This window comes from Chrysemys picta, unplaced genomic scaffold (genome assembly GCF_011386835.1).
Source record: "Chrysemys picta bellii isolate R12L10 unplaced genomic scaffold, ASM1138683v2 scaf2, whole genome shotgun sequence".
Lineage (NCBI taxonomy): Eukaryota > Metazoa > Chordata > Testudines > Emydidae > Chrysemys > Chrysemys picta.
In genome coordinates this window covers 942,530-966,826 of record NW_027052709.1, presented here as the reverse complement: position 1 = coordinate 966,826, position 24,297 = coordinate 942,530, and the positions used below count along the sequence as shown (strand labels likewise).

The following is a 24,297-nucleotide window of genomic DNA, read 5'->3' as shown; positions in this document are numbered from 1 at the left end:
ACAGACACCAAGCTTCTTGTTTATCAAGCCGTTATTCTCCCAACACTGTTGTATGGGTCCGAAACTTGGATAACCTATAGATACCACTTGAAAGTCATTGAAAGGCACCATCAACGCTGCCTTTGTAAGATTCTGAAGATCAAATGGGAAGACAGGCGCACCAATATTAGTGTTCTGGAAGAGGCAAAGACTACCAGTATAGAGGCAATGATCATCTGTCAGCAATTCCACTGGACTGGTCATGTTGTCCAGATGCCAGACCATCGCCTCCCCAAACAGGTCCTGTTCTCTCAGCTGAAAGAAGGGTACTGTAATGTAGGTGGACAATGGAAGAATTATAAGGACTTACTGAAGGACAACCTCAAAAAATGTAATATTGACATTGATACCTGGGAGACACTTGCCCAGGATCGCTTAAAATGGAGTGAAGTCCTACGGGATGGTCCCCTGCATTTTGAACTTGCTCAACGACAAGATGAAGAGGACAAGAGGTGCAGGAGGAAGGCGAGACTGTTCTCCAGTCATGGTCAACAGCCTCCTGCTGAGCCTGAAAACATCTGCCCTCATTGTAATAGAACTTGTGGTTCAAGGATTGGCCTTATTAGCCACCTGAGGACCCATAACTCCCATGGAAGATGATCATACTCAGTAACGAGTGATCGCCCATCATCATCATCAAGGTCAACACCTTGGAGTCTCTTGCTTACAACATTTGTTTCAAACAGTATGTCATGCCACAACACTAAGCTACACAGAAATTTGAAGTTATGTATGTTTCTAGTGATTCCATTTCCCTCTCCCACCGTTCTCCCATGAACAGTTCCTGTCATAGCATTATCCTCCATAATGGCAACTATGGCATCATCTATCTTCCAATTTGGTGTTTGATAGGCTTTATTGCCTCCACTTGACTTTCCCATCATGTGGCACTCAGTGGTTTCAGTGTCAGAGAGGATGTTCCCAGATGTTGCTTCAAAATTTGCCATCGATGAGTTGATGCAGAGAAAAATACATAGATGCTTTGAATTCCATTAAAAAATTCAGCAGCCTCACTAGAAGCTGATGTTGCATCACTGACCACCAAGTTCAATGAATGAGAACTGCATGGGACAAAAAAAGCTCAAGGGTTTAACTCTCGGATCCATGTCTGCACTCCTCTGTTCTTTCCTCTTATGTGGCACCATTATCATAGCCCTGACATCTCATGCAGTTCCCGTATCTTCCAGTTTTTTAGGAAGCACATTTGTCATACCAGCTCCTGTACTATCATCAATGTCAATAAATTCTAGAAAATGCTCTCTGACAGTCACCATTGCAGGGACATTTTCACTAGGTTCTGTTGTTGTTACAAAACGCACCATTAAAGTCATTTGTTCCATATGGCTGATGTCAGGTGTGCAGTCCAGAATAACAGAGTAATATCTTGCTGACTTCAGATCTGCTACAATCTTCTGTTCGACTTTTGTTGCCAGTAACTGTACGATCTCATTTTGAATTGTTTTTCCAAGGTAGTGGTGTGTGAACATTTCTTGGGTGGTGACTCTTCTTAGATGCTCCTGGAGTACAGCATCAAACTCAGCTCCACAGTTTTAAGGAAGTTTCCATTGTTTGGCACATACAGCGGATCGGAAGTGCCATGCGGTGCTAGGTTTTGGGTAGTAAGCATTCTCACAATGGCAATGAGCCTTTTCAGAACATTTTGCCAGTAAAGAGACTCTGATGTGATCTTCTCTTGATGCTGATCAGCTATGGTGGCCTTTAATCTTAGTCTCATCTCAAGCTCTTTCCACCTAATGAATGCTCTCTGGTGATTTGCTGCCTTCTCATGGCATGCCAGATTTCTAGCCAGATTTTTCCAGTCCTTTGTTCCTGTAGAACCCAATGTGGCTGGAACATTAGACTGGAAGAGTTTGCAACAAAAACCCTATGCAGCATTCTGGGTTTTTGAGTACATAAGCCATGGCCTCTCCATATTGTCACCATTGGGGATTTCATGCCAGTAATGTGTTGGATGGAAACTTCTATTTTCATTGTCTTTGGGGAACATGAAGTTTTTCACTTGCTGTGGCCCATGCAGTACAAGGAAGTCCCTCTCAGGCTACTGCTCAAGTGGGTCCACAGTCCTGGATCATCTAGACTTAAGGAACTAAACTCAGCAGCAGCTGTTTTTTGCGCCTCCACCACAGTCTCCTCTGATCTACACTTTTCTTCAGGAATGTGCATGGTTACATCCATTTGAGATGGAGATATGGATGCTGCAGTAGTTGCCAGGTCACCTGCACTCCGACTAACTGGAAGATCAGGCATCTCCTCACCACTCACATCCTCACTGGGGCCGGAAGGCTCACCGTGAACATTTGTGTCTATGTATCTCAGGAGAGCTCCTTCCTGCTTAGATAGAAAAGCTTCCTTTGCTTGCTTTCTTTTTCTGAATGCTGCCCCAGAGGGGTGTTTTCTTCTTTCAGTCATGACTGCTGTTCTGTGCCAGCTATAGTGGCTCTCAACAGTCAATTGAAGGGGACAAATAAGCAGGCTGGTAGCAGAGCCTGAGTGAGGGAAGAGATCAGCATCTTAAGGGCCTAACTGGCTCCTACTACTTCAGTTGACTGCCTGTTCTCCTCAAGTGGATTCAGGGAAGCAGCAAGAAACAAGAAGCTCCCTGAGAAGCTGGTGTTAATCAGTCCAGGCTCCTGGGGGTGCTAGAGAGGTACATAAGAGGCTCCTCCTCCTCTCTCTCCCTGCAGCTCTTGCTGCTTTCTGTTATTCCCTCTCACCTTTTCTCCTGCCTGCCTGGTATGTCTCTTGTGCCCTCCTTCCTCCAGCACAGCACTCCACCATCTCTGTGCATCTAGAGCAGAAAGAATACATATGCACCTGCAGCAGACACAATTTTCTACACTCCTAGTGGTGCCCCCCCACAGTCTGGCACCTGAGGCGGCCGCCTCAGTTTGCCTCATGGTAAGGCCAACTCTGGCTGAATGTAATGGCAACAGGCAGATGGGCTTTGGTGTTCTGCAATAAAATTATCATTATTAATTTTTTCTGTGTGAAATCATAATGTGTTTGGTTTCCATTTTAAAGGAGAAAACATCAATAAATCAATCCTGAAACATCCTACTCTAGTCAAGAGGACAGTGCTGACATTTAGAGATGGGAAATGTAAGGTAAGTGAGGTCTGTTTTTTTCTTCACATGTTAAACTGAATGAAAAGAAAATGTAATAATTGCAGGCTTTATATTAACTATGTCAAGTGTTTTCCAGTGCACCTATTGGAAGCACTGATCTTCCAGTAGACTGGAAGCATTTCAGCACAGGATCACAGTGTTATGCTCTAGCACAGAGGGTGTGTTCACCTTCCATGGGGATGGATTGTGATTTAACGATCTGCGTGGGGTAAGAGGCACTGCCTCCTGAGCAGGCCAGGCAATCAGCTGTGACTCTGAGGGTTACAATTCATTTTCTGGTGGCCCGACTTGCTCCAGGAAGGAAGTAACTCGTTAATCATCGCAGGTTATTTCTCCCGCTGCTCTGGCCAGGATGGTGTGGAGCCAAGGCTTTACCCACTCTCTACGTGGGAGTAGGGGCCCTGCAGAGGCTGCTTTCCCTTTGGGAGCTACTGGGTACCTGGCCTGTGCAAGGGAGTGAGTGAATGTCTTACACCTGCTTACTCTGCCGTGTGGGTATGGGAGACAAGCTGAGAATTCTGCCTTGATTGCCTCAGTTGCTGGCTGTGGTATAGTAGCTAGAAAGAGGGTGAAATTTGCCATGGCAGTGTGTATCTGTGGATGACCGCAAACCTATGGCTTAGCAGGAATGCATGATGGTGGCATTTGCCTGGCCAAGAGGCTGCCTCCTCTAGAAAGTCCCAGAGTGCCTGATGCCAAGCCCACTGAAGTCAATGGGAGCCTTTTTCCTGACCTCAGTAGGCCTTTCATCAGGTGCAGATAGAGAGAGAGAGATTGTTCACTCTACAGGTTGTCTGTGACTCCCTGGAGAGGAGTATGGACCAGTAGGCTCACAAGGTATGTGTACTGACACGTGCATATGCAGCTGCATAGACCAATGATGTTGGCTACCTTGTTTGCCCTGTCCCTCATCCATTCCTATTTGTTTGTTTCATCTACATGTTGCATCTTCTCCTTAACTCAGCATGTAAGCAGGGACTGTCTCTTGTCTGATGTCTACCCAGTGCCCAGCACACTGGGATTCTGATCCTTAGCTAAGGCCTCTAGGTGCTAATGGAGTCCTACATAGCAGCCCTCTGTGCAAGTTCCTGTCCTTCTTGCAGGAACAGAACGCACGTGGCCCTGCATGGTGACTGCTTCAGGCAGGCACAGTGCGGATTTACTATGATTTGGGCTTTTGCAGCTGATATTTATTCATTTAATATTTGTAGAAATCAAAAGAAATTATAATTAAAGGGCACCTTTCCTAAGTGCTAGGTGCCCCATGTCCTAGTTTATATAAACAAGCAAAACAAAGTTAACTCCCCAGCTCACCCCCAGCATTCTCTGAAGGGCAACAGGCCAGGGTGCTGGAGCTTGATCCAGGACTGAAGGCCTGTCATGGGGGAACACTCTACTGCCAGTTCCCCCTCCACTTTAAATTCATGGGGATCCTGCTCCAATGCCTCTGCTGATAGCAGCTGTGGCTGTGTGGCAGGGGAAGACGTGGTCCCTTGTGAGTCTTTTGTGGGGAGAAGTGTGAAAGCTAGTGGAATGGGTCAGTGAATTCAGCAACACAAACCCTCTTTAACCCATTGGTTACGATAAGGGGGGAAATTGTATTAAATAACCAGACAATGACCCAGAACTCTAACCGGGGGTACGGAGCACTCCAAGGAGGAAAGTAATGCCGAGTTAGGCAAGAGAGCAGTGCAAAGCAGAGAGGGTTCCCTCTCCTGCCCCTTGCTTGGGTAAACAGTGCTCCCCTCACAGCTTCCCACATCAGCCTGGTTTAGTGAGAGCTGCCCCTTGTGTTTCAGTCTACTTCAACTGCTGCAGCTGAGTGTTTGTCAGGGAACAGAAAGCCCAGTATGTCCCTGAGGACATCGCGGACACGCTAAACAATCTTGGTTACTCATGTCACATTGTCTGGCGTGGCTCACAACTGTGAGTGTCTACCTCGGGGCAGACTGTCAGAAAACAAGGGCAGACACCCCAAACTGGTGGTATGTTCTATACTTAGATTTCACTAATGGGAACTCCTGGATCTCTGTAGCAGTCTTACCATGGAGTCACAGACAGTCCCCTGATACTCTCCAGCCTATTTTGCCACCTGGACAAACTGGACTTTGTGATCATGGTCACATAAACCAAAATTCACACCGCATCAGGGTTTCTCCCAGTCCCAAGAGACAAGTCACTTACCCCAGATCAGGTGGTACTCCAGATCTTACACCAAAGACAAAGCTGGCAGCCAATTCTATAGTAAACTAACTAAAGGTTTATTAGCTAAGAAAAAGAATGAGAGTTATTGAGAGGTTAAAACAGGTAAAATATATGCACAGGTGAATCACAGTTTGTAATTCCAAGTGGTGGCAGTGAGGTAATAAACTGCCAGTTTCCAAAAGTCTTTCAGGATACCCAGATTGTCTCTGGGGATCTTTACTTTGCATCTGGTACACTTCCCTGGAAGAGTCCAAACAGTTCAGAGATGAAGGATCTTTCTTTTAATCCATATTTATAGATTCTTCACACATAAAGCAGGCTGACAGTGTCTCTACCCTTGGGGGTTTTCCTTTAACACTGGGTGAGGAATGTACTTAGTCTTTTGACCTCGGTCCATCATACATAATGGCCACTTGCTTTGAAATTAGAATTTTTTGTTTAAGTCCTTCATTAGCATTTCACAGGTTTTCTTTGTCTGATGAGTTATTTAGTTACAGGGGTATTTACAGTGTTTGCCCTTACATCATGACAGGACACAGATAAATAAAAATGCATGTAACAACCCATTAATTGTATGAAGTTTAAATACCCTGTACACACTTTTAGACCATTACTTTAATCTATACTAATGCCCCAGGTGAGGCATAAACAAGGAGTTAATGCCTTTCTGGCTGGCAGAAGTAATACCCTGGCCACAGGGAAGTATGCCACTTTCCCTGCATTAGCCATTTACCCCAGTAGCTAGAGGATTAGCTTAGAACGGGTTAATTTCCAAGTATTATTTCTATTTGAAACAAGCCAGCCAAATGTGGAAATAATCTCTGGCAGAATCCTGTGCAAACTTGTAATGCATGACATTTAAATAAAGAAATTTCCCTTAAAATATCCCTTGAGCTGAGCGAGGTCATGCCTTGAAGTGATAACTAATGTAGCCGACTGTAAGAGCTTCCTGGGGGGGGAGGGACTGGGCCTTGGCAGCAGTATAATAGCGCTTGTGTGCCTCTGCTCTGAAGGCTGACCAGCACTGACTGTGTTCCCAATGTATCATTCCTCCTCGTCTCTCATGACTCAGCCTGCAGCAGATCTCATTGTGATTCAGTCACCAGCTCCCACAACCTAGACGGGAACGTTAAATTCTGTTTAAAATATTCAGCCTAAGCAGCAAAGATAATTTTTGAGGTGATGTTCCTTTTTTTTTTTTTTGACTCAAAGTCACCCAGAGAAGTGGAATGATAATTGCACTTTATGACATGCAGATGCAGAGTGTAGTTTAATTAAATATGTAACGTCAGGCAGAGACTAGCAGCCAAAATAGGACTAAAAAGGAAAGCTGTCACCTTTACCACAGTGGCACCAATCCTGCTGGCCACACTTGGTGTAAATTCCCATTGACGTGCCGGGTAGCCAGACTTGACCTATGTGTTGCAGTTGTAAGTGCCCAGAGGCGACATGTATGTGATTAATTTATTTGCTGTCTTTCATAATGTCACAAACTTTATTTTTATCTTGACACTTTTCTGTGACCTATGTATCTGGCTAATCTACGGTATTTCTAAAGCTCCTATGCTCTTGGGCTCTAAGCCCTGGTCCTGTGAACAGTTACTGTATGTGCTTAATTTTAAGTACCTGAGACTACTTGTGAGCTTAAAGCCGAGCATGTGTGTGAACAGTACTGGATCAAGGCCTACGTACGTCTGACATTAGAATGGTTCCTTTCCTGGGTTATTAAAGGTATTTGAAAAGCAAATGGGATTTTTAATGCTCAGTGCTCTTTCTTAGCTCTTTGCACTTCTTACGTGGGGAGAATGGGAGCTGAGCAGTCAAGTGTCCTTACTGGGCCGTGCTCACTAGGCATCAGGGCTCCAAGACACCAGGGAATGTCTGTATTTCTTTTCTTTTCAATCATGGACCCCTTCCCAGCCATTCTATGTTATAACAACGTGCTGGGCTGAATTGCTGGGAGCATTGAAGCAGCATTTGCTGAACTTAAGCGGGGAGCAGGCAGCCAGCCATCATCTTTCCCCTTGCCTCCAAATTCTGAGGGCAACCGATAGGCCACTTCAGCCCCTAGTGCAAGTTACAGCTACTTCAGGGCTATCCAAACCTTTGCAGTTTGGCATAGTCCCCTTGGGGCCATCACTCCAGCTGTGTTTTCTCCTACCCGAATATACCCCGTATGCTGGAAGGCAGAGTGCTATAGAGTTGACTGTGGGCCAAAATCTGCTGCCTGTTCCCCATCTTTTTTTTTTTCTTTGAGCAAAGTTGATATTTGGGGCCAGTATACTTGGCCATGCTCTTGCTACACTAATATGTTAGCAAATCTTGCTTGACATTGTATTGGTAACAACAGGATGTATTTCCTACTCACTGGCATTCATTAGTTAATCTGCATAGGGACAGCGACATGTTGTGGAAATGGGCCTGGGCTTCACAGTTCAGAATCGGACCCAAACTTGCCAAAGTGCTGGTGTGTTCAGGCCAGGGACTTGAGGGTCAGTTTGAGGTGGGGGACAGCAATGAAGTTCAGATTCACACCTGAACTTGTCCCGGGTTGTATGGCTCTGGTGTTTTGATTCAGGCTTATCTCTGGTAATAGCAATGATAAACACAGGTAAGACTGGGAAAAGCTGCCTGCAATTGTACCAGTTAGCCCTGATTGAGGGCCTGATATTCTAAGCTGGTGAGTATCCTGATTTTTCGTTGTGATCTGCGGGAGCTGAGGGCTCCCAGCACAGTGCAGGCTCAGATGCTACATTCTCAAAGGATGTTAACTGCAAGAGATTGTCATTGATGGCTGAGATACAAGAGGGAGTTTGGTGATCAATCCTCACCGATGTACAATGGGAACCGGGTGCCCAAATCCCTGAGGCTTCTTTGAAAATCCCAGACACTGTCTTTAGTTATGGAACTTAGATGGAGTAGTTTAGGTAGATATAGGCAGACAGAGGAGCAAGCCAATAGGCAATTCATTGTGCAGGTTTGCCTTGTGGGATCTCTCTTTAGCCAGGTGGGGGCCTGAAAGTGTGAAGTTGAAAGAGGGCTATCTTTTGTGCAGAGCTCCTCTAAAACTTTTTCAGTGTCATTCCCCCTGTTTTGCCACCCCCTTGGAGAGCAGTTCCATCTGGGCCAAGTGTCCCTGGTCTCCGCCAATTCCTGTCATCACCTTAGCTTGCATTGCGCTCACTCTCACATAGGAGGCTAGCCTGCCCCTCTAGGATACTGAGAGTGTTAAGAAAGTTTGTTTAGTTAAAACAAATTTAAAGTGCTGCTCCCACTCAACGTTGCTTCTTACTGATTTAAAAGTGTTTCCATTCAGCAATCAGTGCCTCCCCCCATGCCCGTAAGGGTAATTGCTCTTTAGCAGTACATTTTTTGATCAGAATAGAACTTGAGTAGGGAGGGGTTCCATGGGTAGGGGCTGGCATGGAAAACCAGCGGAGATGGCTTGGGGCAGGGCATCAGCAAAAGGAGGTATTGAGGCTGCCATCATTGGCAGAGCAGACAGGGTGCAGGCCATGTGATACGAAACCAGATAGGGTGGGGAGATAAGTAATGAGTACAAGATGTTTAAGTCTGGTGTGATGGAGAATGAGGAACCAGTGGAGTGGTTTAGAAGAGGGAGGTAATATGGTGACTTGGACGGGAGATGCTGGGGTTAGAAAGAAGATGTGTAAATACCACCCACCCGCCTGAATGGATAATGGAACTTGAGGTTGCTGGTAGTGAAGGGGAACAGCTTCAACAGTGAGGGAAGGAGACGCTCATTGAGGGACACCAGGTAGCTTCTCCCATTGTAGGGGCGCTGGAACCATTTTTATAGTGGGGGTGCTGAGAGCCATTGAACCAAACTGTAAACCTGCATATAATGGACACTATTTCAAGCCAGGGGGTGTTGCCGCACTTCCATAACCCCTAGTTCCAGCACCTATGCACCCTTGGAGTGTCTGGTGTCCATTGGCTAGTTGTAGGAGAGGGGTGCTGATTGGCCAGCATTCCCCAGCACCCAGGATTTACCCTGGGGCAGGGGCCATAGGGAGCCTTTTTTGGCTCTGGCAGTCCCACTCTGAACTAGGAAAGGGAATCTGGCCTGATGGATGCTGCGGGTCTAGACGATGACCCATTTGGTAGTCAGGAAGGAACTTTTTCTCCCATAGGCCACATGGCAAAGGACCAGGGTGGTTTTTTTGTGTATGGGTTTTTTTGCCTTTCTTGCAGCACCTTTAAGCTACAGTGGGTTAAATAGGAACGAGCATGGTACTGAACTGATGTACTTGGTTGAGTTGTTAATTCGTCACAACTTGTGGCCAGTTTCCAGTGCATTTAAAAGGATAAAATGAACGGTTCCCAGAGGTAAAAGACCTGGGATTTGGTGATGGGCCTTGGGCTCATGGGATGGCATGAGACCTGGTTACCTGTCCCCACCCTTCTGCACCCTCTGTCCCCTCATGGTGGGGAGGGTGGTAGGTCTCAGAGTAAGCTGAGCCCTTGGGGGTAGGCTGAGGAGAGCTTACCCCAAATTACAGGTTAATGGTAGGAGCCCAGTAACCCCTGCAATGTATGTGATTAAATGCCTGGTATAGGAGAGTATGGGGGATGGGCAGGTAGCACCCCCTCCCCGGTGTTTAAATGTAATAAAAGTTGCAACCTGCCATTTAAACTCTCTCCATGCATCTGTCTTCATTTCATCTCTGTGTCTGTATCAAAAGGATTGAGCAAGGGGAAAAGGGAATTGGGACAAACAGCGACATCTGTCTTCAGCAATTGCTACTTGTAAACTTTAGCAAAAAATATACTTTAATAAAGAGTTGCTGGTAGCCAGCTATCCAAAAATAATGCAAGTGTGATAAATGAAGGGGGGAGGAGAGTGCCTCCCTTTTATGGACACCCAGCCAGCCAGTTAGCTATAAAGTCCCTCTCGGTGGCTGTTCTCTGCTTGCTTTACCTGTAAAGGGTTAAAAAGTCTCCCTGGCTAGGTAAAAGAAAGGGAGTGGGCACTTGACCAAAAAAGCCAATGGGATGGCTGGAACTTTTTAAAATTGGAAAAAACTTCCCTTTTGTCTGTTGTCATTCTTGGGGAAGAGGGGAACAGGGCAGCAGTTATACTATGAGAAGCTTTAAGCCAGGTATGAAAAATCATCAGATCATACCTAGAACTACTTATTTGAAACCCCCAGATGTGTAAGTAGATGAGGAATGTCTAGAAAGACAGGATTAGGTTTATTTCTTTTATGTTGTAAGACTTGTGGACTTCTCTGTGCTAACCCCAGATGCTTTTGTTTTACTTGTAACCTTTCAGCTGGACCTCAAGAAGCTATCTTGATGCTTAATCCTTGTATTGTTTTAATCAAATTTACCTTTTTTAAGACCAGGATTGAATTTTTGTGTCCCTAAGAGGTTTGTGCATGTTGTTTAATTAGCTGGTGGCAACAGCTAATTTCCTTTGATTTTCCTTCTCAGCTCTTCCCCGAAAGGGGTGTGTGTGAAAGTGCTTGAGGGTACCGCACAGGAAGGAATTCTCAAGTGCGCCTTCCTGGGTTTCAAAAAGGGGGTGTTTGCACTTGGGTGGTGGCAGCATCTACCCATCCAAGGTCAGAGAGAAGCTGTAACCTTAGGAGTTTAATACAAGCCTGGAGTGGCCAGTATTAATTTTTAAAATCCTTGCGGGCTCCCAATCTTGCACTTGAAGTGCCAGAGTGGGGAATCAGCCTTGACAGTAGGGGACAGAAACAGCCTCGCTGGCAGGGGCACAAACCCGCTCAAGCCGGAGCAGTGGGAGAGGCAGCTGTGTTGGCGTTAATATTTCCATTTCGTTTTGAAAGGACCATCTTCAAAGGTTTTGAACAAATGTATATTAATAAAAAAAAGATCATAAGCTTTAAAAAAGAAAGAGTTGCTAGTTACATCTTCTGTCCCTGAGATCAAAGTTTCTTTCAAAGGCCGTGAGGAAAGTTATTGAAGAAACATTTAAAGTCAGTGAATTAACAGTTAAAGAAATCAAATTGACTTGCTGTAAGCAATAGGTAAATGAGAATCAGAGCAGCCTTTCATTTTGACTAGGATGACGGCAAGCACTTTTTTAAATTCAAGATCTTTGGATAAATTCAAAGTCTGTATGCAAATCATGCTTTTTTGTCAGTTCTTGAGTCCCATGCTTTGCTTTTTGAATGGGAACCTACCTTGAGCCATCTGTGTAAGGACTTTGGCCACTGGGCATGCTGTATGAACACCGTGCTCATCACTGTAATATTTGTGTTCCTCTAGCAGTGCATTAAGCCAAGTGACTGCTAAATGTTGTCTGATCCTACAAGTGGCAGAGTATCCTTCTCTCCTACTGACTTCATTAGAAATGGAGAGTGGTCAGCATCTTACAGGACTGGGCCCTTTGGTCCTGATCCAGCATAACTTTAAGCTTCTGACTAGTCCCAGTGTGGTCATGTGCTTAAAGTTACACCTGTGTGGCTGTGAGTTGCTGGAGTGGGGCCGTGGGTCGTTGGCTGTTTGAAGCAAAGACCTTGTCCTTATGTTGGTTTCTGAAGCACCCAGTTGGTGCTATATATGCAATTAATAAATACAAATAGTGGTTTGTTTCATTAAACTCAGGGGCAGCTGAGCCACGTTCTAACATGTTCTAATGCCCAGCCTGTGAGGATGGCCTACTGTGTTAGAACACAATTTGCCCAAAGTTGTGTTTTGCCTGGATTGAAAAAATCTACCCCCCCAAAAATAGAACTTGTTGTTTTTTAACCCGCTTATAACAGTTTGGCCTCATCCACACAGACTAAGCTGTTTTAGAACATGAACTTGCTGCAAATGACTTGAGCAAATCACTGTGTGGTTTGTAATGGGCATCTTAAGTTTTTATTTCTAGAAATGACTTCCAGACGGTTAGGGTCTTCACTTCTTCTGTGTCTGCTCCTCTGTTTGTGGGAGGCAGTGGTAAACCTTCTGGGGCTCAGATCCTCAGCTTGCATAAATTACAGTGATACCATTGATGTCAAAGGAGCTGCCCCAGTTATCTTCTGTTGAGAATTTGGTCCCCATGGCCTTCAATGGGGGCAGATGAAATCATACTGGTATTTCTACCTGTGTCTCAGTCCCACACCTGCTGCTTCAGTAGTGCTGCTTTCTGGAAGCAGGTGGAACCTCTTTCCTTTCCTCTTTGAAATGGAAGTATCCTCTCTTGTTTCTGTAGTTGAAAAGCGTGGCAGAAATAATGCAAGGGCGGGGATGGGATGGCAGAGTCCTTGGGCTATAGTTGCATTCTAAACTAGTGGGGTGTTAGTCATTTATAAATGAGATGTTCACAGAGTTGGTATCTGACCTAAAGGAAAATAAGGATGTTTGTAATGTATCCACTTTGATGACCTAACAATCAGAAGCAGACATCTGTATTTTGTGGATGGGTTTAATGATGAGCATAGGATTCAAACTCAGATTCTTGTAGCAGACTGGAGATGCATGTATTATAGTAGTCATGATGAACAGGGTAGCATGCTATATGATGTTATTGTAGTTCTACTGATAGCTCCACAAGATGGATGGCTCCACAAGAGTATTGGGATATCTGGAATATGAAAAATCAGAGAGATTTAGCATGTCCAAAAGATTTTGATATAATACATTGAGAATACCATGTTTGAATACATTTAGAATCTGCTATTAGCTCTTTTAATTCAGAAATAATGTACCATGAATTCATCATTTCTTTGTCTGAGTTCTTAGGAAATCACGTATTAGTTTATGCATCATTACAGCTGAATTATTGCGACTTATAAAGTTTTACAAAAATATATTTTAATACAGTTGCTGGTAGCCAGCTATCCAGAGAATAATCAAATGCAAGAGCTTTGGGCAGCTTGAGTATCATTTAGAGAAGTTGCAGATGATACCATGTCGGTTCAGGTAGCTCTGAATGTAGGGTAGTTGATTAACATGTGGGTAGGGCAGGTATTTTGCTATGGTAACTATAGTTTAAACCCACATGTGGCTTGATGGATTTTTACAACGCGTGTAGCTCTTGGTATTACATACAATATGATGGGGGCTAGTTTAGCTACAACTAATCAGGAAAAAGATCTTGGAGTAATCGTGGATAGTTCTCTGAAGACGCCCACGCAGTGTGCAGCGGCAGTCAAAAAAGCAAACAGGATGTCAGGAATCATTAAAAAGGGGATAGAGAATAAGATGGAGAATATCTTATTGCCCTTATATAAATCCATGGTACGTCCACATCTTAAATACGGCTTACAGATGTGGTCTCCTCATCTCAAAAAAGATATACTGGCATTAGAAAAGGTTCAGAGAAAGGCAACTAAAATGATTAGGGGTTTGGAACGGATCCTATATGAGGAGAGATTAAAGAGGCTAGGACTTTTCAGCTTGGAAAAGAGGAGACTAAGGGGGGATATGATAGAGGTATATAAAATCATGAGTGATGTGGAGAAAGTGAACAAGGAAAAATTATTTACTTGTTCCCATAATATAAGAACTAGGGGCCACTAAATGAAATTAATGGGCAGCAGGTTTAAAACAAATAAAAGGAAGTTCTTCTTCACACAGCGCACAGTCAACTTGTGGAACTCCTTACCTGAGGAGGTTGTGAAGGCTAGGACTATAACAGGGTTTAAAAAAGAACTAGATAAATTCATGGAGGTTAAGTCCATTAATGGCTATTAGCCAGGATGGGAAAGAAATGGTGTCCGTAGCCTCTGTTTGTCAGAGGGTGGTGATGGATGGCAGGCGAGAGATCACTTGATCATTTCTTGTTAGGGTCACTCCTTCTGGGGCACCTGGCATTGGCCACTGTCAGTAGACAGGATACTAGGCTGGATGGACCTTTGGTCTGACCCAGTACAGCCATTCTTATGTTCTTATTAGGGATTATTTTAAACTATGTGAATATATTTGTACTGAGCTTGGTGAAATGTTTGGCTAGTCTGGGATTTTAAAAGGGATTCAGTGCCCAATTCCCACTGAATTTCCCACTGCTTTTGTGCAGGATGGTGCTGAATTTATCTAGTTATTAATTACCATAGTGATGCTTCGAGACCACTCTTAGGGATCAGGGCCCTATTGTGCTCAGTACTGTACATAAATATTTTAAAGAAGGAGCCAGTCCCACAATCTATCCTGCAATTGGAATGGGCTTCAGTGGGGGCTCTGTGTGGTTGGTCTGACTTTGTAGAGCCTAGGCCCATGGTGAGATACAACAGACTAGATGGAGAAAAACATAACAGGTGGAAGGAGGAGGACATGGTAACAGTGACACGAGCATGTTCAGTATACTCAACTACAGTGTCAGCAGACCTCCTGCTTAGCCATTGTGTCAGGTGTTTTATAGGCATCCTGACCTATAACCCAGTCTGAAGCCCACCAGCCCATGAAGGTTTTTAGAAAAAAAAGAACAAATTAAGGTATTAATATGGGTAGTAGTGAGATTTTTTTTAAATTAGTGGTCCAACAACAACAGTTTCAACCACCTACTCTGGAAATATGGATTCTTTCAGGCTGCATAAGAATCTTCTGATGCCCTGAGGAGTTCTCTTCAAAGCCTATGTGATTTAATTAGAACTAGGTCAGTTAAAGCAGAGCTGGGTAATAGTTACCAATTCCCTATTTGTCTTTGTTCCCTCTAGTATTCCTGCACTCACCACTTCTTTCCCTCATTGCCCTAATAGAGCCGCAGCAGCTGCTGTTCCTTGTTGCCTTCTGTATTCCATTCACAAGGCATGCACACTCTCTGTAATATAATCAGTGGCCTAAGAGCGGAATGCCCTCCTCAATCTGGGTTTGAGTTGTCGCTCCATACTGCCACCACAGCACTGGTTCATCTCAAGAAAAACATTGGTGCTGATCCACCTGAATATACCCTGTCCTCTTCTTACTCTTGTGTTTTTATTCATGGCTCCTGGCAAGGAACCGATATGCTATTTCACTCAGCAGAGTTATTCATACACAAAGATAGATGGTAAGATTGAAAGCAAGTCTGAATTCATCAAAGTGGAAGACAAGACAAAAATTTTCAGCAAAATACCACTAGCATTTATGCTAAAAGGGGGAAAAAACACTGGTATCTGACATTTAAAAATAATGCCTCATGTAAACACTAAATGCCTTTTTAAGGTCATCAAGAAGTTTTGACTACAGTTCTCTTTTTCTTTGTATTAATTATGTAATCAGTAAAGATGTGCTTCCCACAACTCCCGCTTTACGTGTGAAATTGAACAGTGACCGTGGAAAAGGTAATGCTGCAAGAATTAAAAGAGCTCAAGTGATCTGCAGCTACTTGGCACAGGGAATATTGCATCACATTTAAGTCCTTTGGTGCTTATTTTAATAACATTAATCATGATGAACTCTTTAGTCATTAAAGAGGATGAAATATGCAATTCCATGGGAACCGTTTTGCAATTTAACTTATAATTTATCACCACATTGTTATGATGAATACTTTAAAAAAAATTGCTTCATATCAGGCAGGTTCACCCATGGAGTGTTGGTTTCATTTTGAAACTTTGCATAATATTCATAATCAGAAATCAATGCATAATTCTTTGTTTTAATTTAGTAAGAATGAAAACTCAGGCTATAGGCCTGGACTATTAAAATTACCTTCAAAGGGAAGTTAGAAAAAGGAGATTTCGCTTATAAAATATGCAATCTCAGTCCTTTTGCCTCCCTTTGTCCTGATGACCCCTCCATAGATTTGTAAGGTGAAACCCTGGCTCTGTTGTCACCAATGGAAGTTTTGCTATTCACTTCAACGGAGCCAGAATTTTACTTGTACATTTTAAAGTTCAGAAGGAGACTACTGTGATATCAGGCATAACACAAGGCATAGAATGTCAACCTGTAATTCATGCATCAAACCCAATAAATTGTGGCTGAATTAGAGTGTCTCTTTTAGAAAGACATTTAATTTTGATTTAAAGTGATGGACAACCCACCACATCCCTACATGCAGCAATCAAAAACCAAAAAGGCATTAAACTGTATTAAAAAGTACCCATAATGCAGTTTATATAAATGATGGGACACCTTAATCTTGAATATGGTGTTCAGTGTGGTTGGGCTATTCAAAAGTGCCTTAGACACTTAGGAGCAAAAGTGCCATTGAAAGTCAGTTGTCAGAGTGCTGTGGAACTAGGTCTAACCTTGGATTGCATGGGATTTTTGTTCTTCCCGATGTAGTTATCAAATCTTAATGCGTTATGGGAGTGTAGTCTGAAATTTGGCAATTTTCCAGGAAATTGAGGTCTGCAGCTAAGGCATGGTGCTGTTGCTTTGAAAGCAATGACAAAACTCCACCTGACTTCAGTGGTGCAGGACTGGATCCCTTACCCCAAGGCTGCATAAAATTATTATAGATTTCATCTAATTTAAAATGGACCATTCATGGGATACACCAAATAATATCTCAGTAAACCATGACAGGATCTTGTAGATACATGGCCCTGATGTCCCTTGAACATGATGGTGATGTTGATTATTTGCTCCTTGCAATTTTAAAGACCTCCCCAGAGTGCCATGCTACAGCCTGATTCAAAGCCCACTGAGGTGTGTGGGATTCTCTGCATTGACTTCAGTGGGCTTTGGATCAGGGCCCTCTTAGAACTAACTTGAACTGGACTTCAGGGAATGGTTGAAGAATCTTTAGTCTGTTAGTTTGCTAATTCATTTGAGATCAGAGTTATAGATGTGTTCGGTTCAATGGTTAATTTACTGAAACCATCTAACAACCTGGTGCATATTAAGATGACCGTTATGAATTTTAAGGCAAGTTTTATAACATTATAAGAGTTTTTTATAGTGCTTCCATCGGAGGCTCTCAAGGTACATCACACATTTTACCAGCCTCTCTCACTCAGGGGAATGCAGGAACTGCAGCTGTCCTCAGCCCCTGGCCAGGAGTATGACAGTGGAGAAGGCTTTTTTGTGTGTGTGTGTCTTTTATCCTGCACTCTTGTGGACAAACATGGCGCTGGACACAGGCTGACTGTAAATGAATTGCCCAGGGTAATAGTGAGTCTGTGGCAAAACCCGGAATACTACTGATTTTGATTACTAAGGTTCCCAAACAGGGATCAGGACCTCATTGTACTAGCAACCAGAGCTGAATGAATAATTGATTTTTTGGTTCGGTGGCCTAATCGAAAAATGTCTCCAAAAAATCAGTTAATTTGGAAGCCAAACTGCTTTTTTTCCCCTCATCAAAACAAAACATTTAGTTTGGGGCAAATTAAATGTTTCAAACATTGTTTCAAAAATGTTAATTTGAAAACATTATGACATTTTAAATAAAATCAGTTTTTATCAGCTGAAACTATTTGCCAAATTTGATTTGAATTCACAAATAGTTTTGGTGCCGCCCATAAATATATATTTCTGAGAATTTACTGTTACTCAATTTAGGGCTCTCACCCCAGCAACCCTCCCTTTTGGGTACTCAGGAAGAAAGGGACTCACCTTTACCCCTCCATGGGCTCAGGGCTCCATGGGTCTGTGGGACCTTTTCCCGGTGAACAAGTATTACACAGCTATATCCTTAGACCTCTATTTAATTAATAATTGATCAACAGAGAACATATGCTAAGAATACAATACTCACCACTCCCAGTAAGGCAGATAAACTTTTCTTAATGGCCAGTCAAGATTAGATCATCTGGTGACTCCAGTTTCTGCACGGTATGGTCAGCAAGCTGTTGAGGTCTGGCAGTTCTGATCTTGGGCTGTGTCTCGGATTAGATTCCAAAGAGCTTCACATTTTACACACATTATATAGGTAAAACCACTACTACTTTATCTATACTTTAACCTATCACATGTCTAAGAACCTTCAAACAACACATCTTAACCAATCATATGCAAGCTCCCCCGTGTCTTACGTTTATCTATTACTTTATGTATTACAGTTTATCTTTGTGGCTTTGTTTTTCCAGATGGTCAACACAAGACGTTTTCCAAGGTTGATCTAGTGCTAGTCTATGGCCAGTTCTTCTTGGCTTTCTCGGAACCCTCCCAAAAATTCCTTACCGTTAGCTTTTCTTTCCTAGTGGCTGTTGGTTGGTGCATTCCTGAGGTGGGAGTGCCTTATCAGCAGTGGAACATTTTGTTTTCAGTAATGTAGTGAATGTTGGTTGGTAACAGATTGAGTCGGGGTGGATAAATTGTCACGGCTACATTACTGTTCCCTGAAAAAATTTCGCCCAGTTCTAATAGCAACCACCACCACAACGGTCTCTGCCCCAGAGATCTCAGAGTCTAGAAATGGATCCCATTTCCATGCTTAGCCAGTAGAGCTTGCTTCTTTCTTTCCATGAACCACAGTGTATGTATCCTTCAGCTACTGGCTGCTCAGGATGCGAAAAACATAGCTCATTGTTAGCTACCATTGCAGTGATAACACCGGTAACACAATTCTATCATGACCAGCAGGTGGATGTCGTGTACTAGAGAGAGACTAGAGAGTGTTTGTCCTCCCTCCCCACTGCATTAACCAGTTCTAAGCGCTGTTAGACTGGATAAAAGAATGCCTGCTCAACTCAGCCAAATACTAGTGTGCCCATGTTTTTGTTAAGTGTTCTTCACTCCCGTTCATGCATGGGGAATGCCACATTTTCATTCTATTTATTAAAGAAATCTCAAAGAATTTATTAAACCAATGTAAAAATACCATCAGTTCCAGCTCTTTTATTTGGTTGTTGTTATATATTGTCATTGCAGTGACCCCCAGAGGCACGGATCAGGACCTGCATTGTGCTAAACATTGTACACGTGTTATGGGAAAAAAACAGGCTCTGCCCCTAAACACTTACAATATTAGCATCTGATGAGACTACAGGCAAAGATAGGGCAAGGTGATAGTGAAACAAACATGATTCACATAATCAGCAATCTCAGCACACCAGCTGCAATGGGCTTTTCAAGTGTTTTCTAAGTATCACAGGAGCGATGAGTAATTTGCTTTATGAATTAATGGCTTGAATGTTCTTTATAAAGAGCTAGACATCTCAGTAGAGCTTGGATAGCTTGTTTTAATGTACCCGCTTCCGGAAGAGCTTGCAGATGGAATTCCTGCTGTGAATGAGAATGTATATGTAGAACGCCGTGTTCAAATAGGTTGCAATGTGGAGTAATGCGACACTAATAATGTAAATGAACTAAGCACAAAAGAGAAGGGGCTGAATGTTCCACACTGATACAGCCACTTGTACTGGGTTAGATTTCAGAGGACCTACACTAGCCATAGGACTGGTGTAATGGAGTAGAGAACCTGGGCCACAGTCTACTGGGAAACAGTTATTATTGTGGTAATAGCTAAAGGCCCAATAAGGGATCAGGGCCCCATTGTGCTAGTACAAACAAGTAGTCCCTGTCCCAGAGACCTAGGAATATGATGATGCAACAGGGGCATAAGGAGCAAAATAGGATGAGGGACAGGTAACAGTAACGATGGGTGTATTTCCATAGGTAATGGAAATACACCCATGCTGCGGTCCAGCAGCCTCGCTAATGCCTGTAACAGCAAGTGTGATCCCGCTCTTGCTGAAATCAGCGGGAGTTCCATAGGCGTGTGCACGGGGTGTGCCCAGGCACACCCTAATCATGCCTGAGCTCCATCTGGGAAGGCTGCTCCTCCCCCGCTGGAGGCTCGGAGAGGGGAGGAGGACAAGGAGGAGGCTGCTTAGCACGCCCGGGAGATCAGCTGTTGGCAACTGCCAATCAGCTATTTAGAATGCTGCAGCAGCCCTCATCAGCACTTTGGCTGGCTGCAGCCAATCAGCTGTTTGGCGCGAAGTCCTGCCTATCAGCTGTTTCACCTGCCCCTACTGCAGCTTGGAGACTGCAGGCAGAGGTAAGTGAGTCTTTCTGATTTTCAGGGTAGAGGGTGCTGGGCTAGGGGGGACCAGCAGCCAGGGCAGAGCAGCTTCTGGGCTAGCTGCAGAGGGATGGGCAGCCTCTCGGCAGGGGGCTGGGGGAGATGGGCAGGCAGCTTCTGGGCTAGCTCCAGGGGACTGCTGGGGGGTGTATGGGCCAGGGGCTTTCTCAAGGACTGAGCCAGCCAGTCTCAGCCCACCCTGGTGTTTCCCCCAGGACCTGTGCTCCCCTTCAGGAGAAACCAGCTGCAGACCCCCTTAGTGCTGGGCAGGGGGACAAACCAAAGGACGTGGTTCCTTTAAGAAAAGTTCTTCCTTGTGTCTTTTGAGTGAAATTGGGCTGGGGCCAGCAGCTTGCCCCCTCCCCCTTCTTTACCTGTCCAGAGGGGCTTCACTCCAGCCCCAGCTGCAAATGAGCAGCCTCCCCAAACCTAGATGCTGCCCAGCCCCCTCCCATGCAGGCTCTGGGAGCTTCCAACCCCTACGGTTCCCTTATACCTGAGAAAGTAATGCTTGCCCAGCTCAAAGCTGTCTCCCCGTCCCCCACACCCAGATCAAGCCTGCCTGAGGGGCTTTTCCTCCGAGAGGAAATTTATCCCCTCCCCCGCCAATCAGCACCACCTCCTCCCAGTGTAAGGAAGGATTGATTCTCTTCCCCTGGATCCCCCTTCTCCCCCGCCCCCAGCTCCTGGGGAATTCCTTCCCTTGCATCCATCCCCCGTATCAGCTTCAGGTCAGGAGATGCTGCCCTGCTTCACCTTGGGACATCTGAGCTCCTCTTGCTTCAGGGTGCTGGGCTGCTGCAGCCCGGTGGAGTAGGCAACTGGCCCCTAATCCCCTGCCTTTGGCCATGGTCCCACCAGGGCCTCCCCTCCCACAAAAGTTGTAGAGTGTGTGAAGGAGTCAAAACGGGGGAGGGTTGCAGCCCTGGGATTGGGAAGAGCTGGAGCAACAAAACAGCAGCCACACAGCAGGCTGAATGAATGGGCCATTTCTATGCTGGGCTGTTGAATTAAATTTCTCTCTGTGTCAGGGCATGTAGTTTCTAGGCTGGCTGCAGGGGGTGGGGTTCGGAGGAGACAGAGCTGCTTTGAGTGCGTGGGTGGGAGCAGCTGCTAAACAGAGCTACCAGGAAGTGGGGAGCAGAGAGAGATGGGAAAAGGGACACAGGTGAAGAGCAAGAACTGGGAAACATCAGGAAGGGGAGATACCAATGATAGACACACTTTCAATAACTAGAATGAAAGTGTATAAATGTTGAAAATAGCCTCCCCTCAAAACTGGCAGAGTAATCCTCCAGCACCCACACCTCACTCTTAAGGCAGGAGGGGCAGAAAGGAGTGAGCAGCTGGTGGGAGGCATTTAGGGGAGGGAGTTTGCAAGAAGGAGGTTTTCAGGGGGGTCTAGGGGGATGGGGCAGGAAGAGGTGGAGTGGATAAGGGGGTGAAGCCTTGGATAAGGGGGTGAAGTCAGGATGGGGCACCCACCGGCAAAACCAAAAGTCAGCACCTATGAGTCGGGGTGACAGGGTCCCCCTCGCCTGCACAGGGTGTATTTGTTGCCTGTACAAACTTCCCCAGCAGCTGCACAAAGTTGTTGTAATTGTGTCACACAGTGAACCCCATGCTGCTACCAAGACCCCCTTTACTCCCCCGCCCGGGCCCGCCCAGCCAATTGCTGCCTCCCCAGCGCTACACATGACCTTTGACTTACGTCAGTCATAGCGCTATTTCACCATTACACTCCAGCTTGGTTGGCGCTCTCTGCGCCTGCCCCGTAAGTGCCATCACGTCATTGGTCAAGGGGATGTCCAGGGGGTGGGATTTGGTGGGCTCTATTCTGAGAGGTGGCGTGGTAAGGGGGCTGGGCCAGGTCAGGGAGGTCAGATATGGGCCTGACTGTCTCGGGGGCAGTCAGGGGACGGGGAATGGGGGCGTTGGATAGGGGTGGAAGTCCCAGGGGGCCTGTCATGGGGCAGGGGTGTGGCTAGGGGTCGGGGCTATCAGGGGACAGGGGGGTTGGATAGTTGGTGGGGTCCTGGGGGGTGATTGGGGGCAGGGGGGGTCTCTGGAGGGGGCGGGCAGGGGACAAGGAGCAGGGGAGTTGAATGGGTTGGGAGTTCTGGGGATCCTGTCAGGAGGCAGGGAGTGGTTGGATAGGCGTGGGAGTCCTGGGGGTCTGTCCGGGGGCAGGGATGTGGCTAAGGGTCAGGGCAGTCAGGGGATAGGTAGGGGGTAGGATCCTAGGGAGGCAGTTACAGTGGGGGGGTCTCAGGAGGGGGCAGTCAGGAGACAAGGAGCATGGAGGCTTAGATAGGGGGTGGGGTCCTGGGGGGCAGTTAGGGGCAGGGTCCCAGGAGGGGGCAGTCAGGGGACAAGGAGCAGGGGGGGTTGGAGTTCTGAGGGGGGCAGTCAGGGGGTGGGAAGTAGGAGGGTGTGGAGCGGGATGGGGGTGGGGCTTGGGTGCACACCCTAATCATTAGGGCCTAATGAAATGTGCTGCGCACGCCTATGGAGAGTTCTACTAGTGTATTCCAGGGCTGTAAGAACAGGCTCCGTTTTTCTATCTACAGAGGGAGTTGTAGAGGCAATTCTTTTAAAACCACAGCTGGCAGGAAATCTCTCTTCCTCCCTGCCATCCCTCCACCCCAGCAAGCCCCGATCAGGGCTAATCAATTTTTATTTATTTCTGAAACTGTGTGTAGAATTGAATGGTTCTGTGTTTAACACCAATATTTAGCAATCTCTATTGTACTAGGGCCTAACAGAGGCCAGACTGATATTTTGAAAATGTTAAACTTTATTTATAACTCCTTCTATTAGCAACTAAATGGTTGGGAGAAAAAAATCTCTAATACTAGTTTCCTTTGTGCATGCTTGTTCTCACTCAAGGGTACGTCAGAGACAATTCTATTTGTCACAGTACAGCAACCCAGCACTTTGGGAATCATAATGTATGATTTCATAGCTTTGGTGGATAAATAGCTATAATTTTCATTAGTCCTCCTTGAGTAAGCTTTCCTGTTGAAACAAGAGACAAGGCTAAGAGTGAGGTTTTCATCACTGAAGCTGTGGCTTTATTGTGCTAAAGAGTAAGCTATGATAAAATGACATTAATGATGATAAAGCAAATTGACATATTACCCTATATGCACATAGTGTATATGACAGAGGAAGGGTTTCATCTGTAGCAATTGCTTATATATATTTATATCACATTCTAATAGAACTTTCTCAGTGGAGGTCTTAAAAATACCAAGCCTGATTTTACTCCTCTGAGAATTATGCTATTGACTCCTAAGGGATCAAAATCTGGCCTTTCCTAGGTTTGCTACAAAAAGAGTAACTGACTTATTTCACGTGGATGTGAGTGACTGACTGTCTGGAGTTTAGCAGAGGGTGAAGTTATGTGAGGAAATGGCGTCTGAGCCTCATCTGGTGGAAATGGATAAAACTCTATTAAAAGCCCATGTGATGTTTAAAAACAGTGGTAGAGGCTCCAGGACTCAGCTAGTGGTGGAAAAATGACAGTAAGGTGATCAGGAACAGTCAACATGGATTCACCAAGGGCAAGTCATGCCTGACCAACCTGATTGCCTTCTGTGATGAAATAACTGGCTCTGTGGATATGGGGAAAGTGGTGGACATGATATATCTTGACTTTAGCAAAGTGTTTGATATGGTCTTCCACAGTATTCTTGCCAGCAAGTTAAAAAAAGTATGGATTGGATGAATGGACTATAAGGTGGATAGAAAACTGGCTAGATCGTCAGGCTCAACAGGTAGTGATCAACGGCTTGGTCTAGTTGGCAGCCGGTATCAGGCGCAGTGTCCCACGGGTCTGTCTTGGGGCCGGTTTTGTTCAACATCTTCATTAATGATCTGGATAGTGGGATGGATTGCACCCTCAGCAAGTTTGTGGATGACACTAAGCTGGGGGGAGAGGTAGATACGCTAGAGCACATGTGTCAAACTCAAGGCCCGCGGGCCACATCCGGCCCGCCATACAATTATATCCGGCCCGCGAAATCG

The 24,297-nt window shown here is 45.2% G+C and overlaps 1 long non-coding RNA gene across 1 annotated transcript in view; it reads left to right on the top strand.

The window, feature by feature from the left end:
- The window catches only part of LOC122174008 (uncharacterized), a 57,760-nt gene that overhangs the window by 8,107 nt on the left and 25,356 nt on the right, over positions 1-24,297 (top strand). The window contains exon 2 of the long non-coding RNA XR_010594986.1: positions 3,082-3,164. This is a non-coding gene — a long non-coding RNA (uncharacterized LOC122174008). The remainder of the gene's footprint in view (positions 1-3,081; positions 3,165-24,297) is intronic.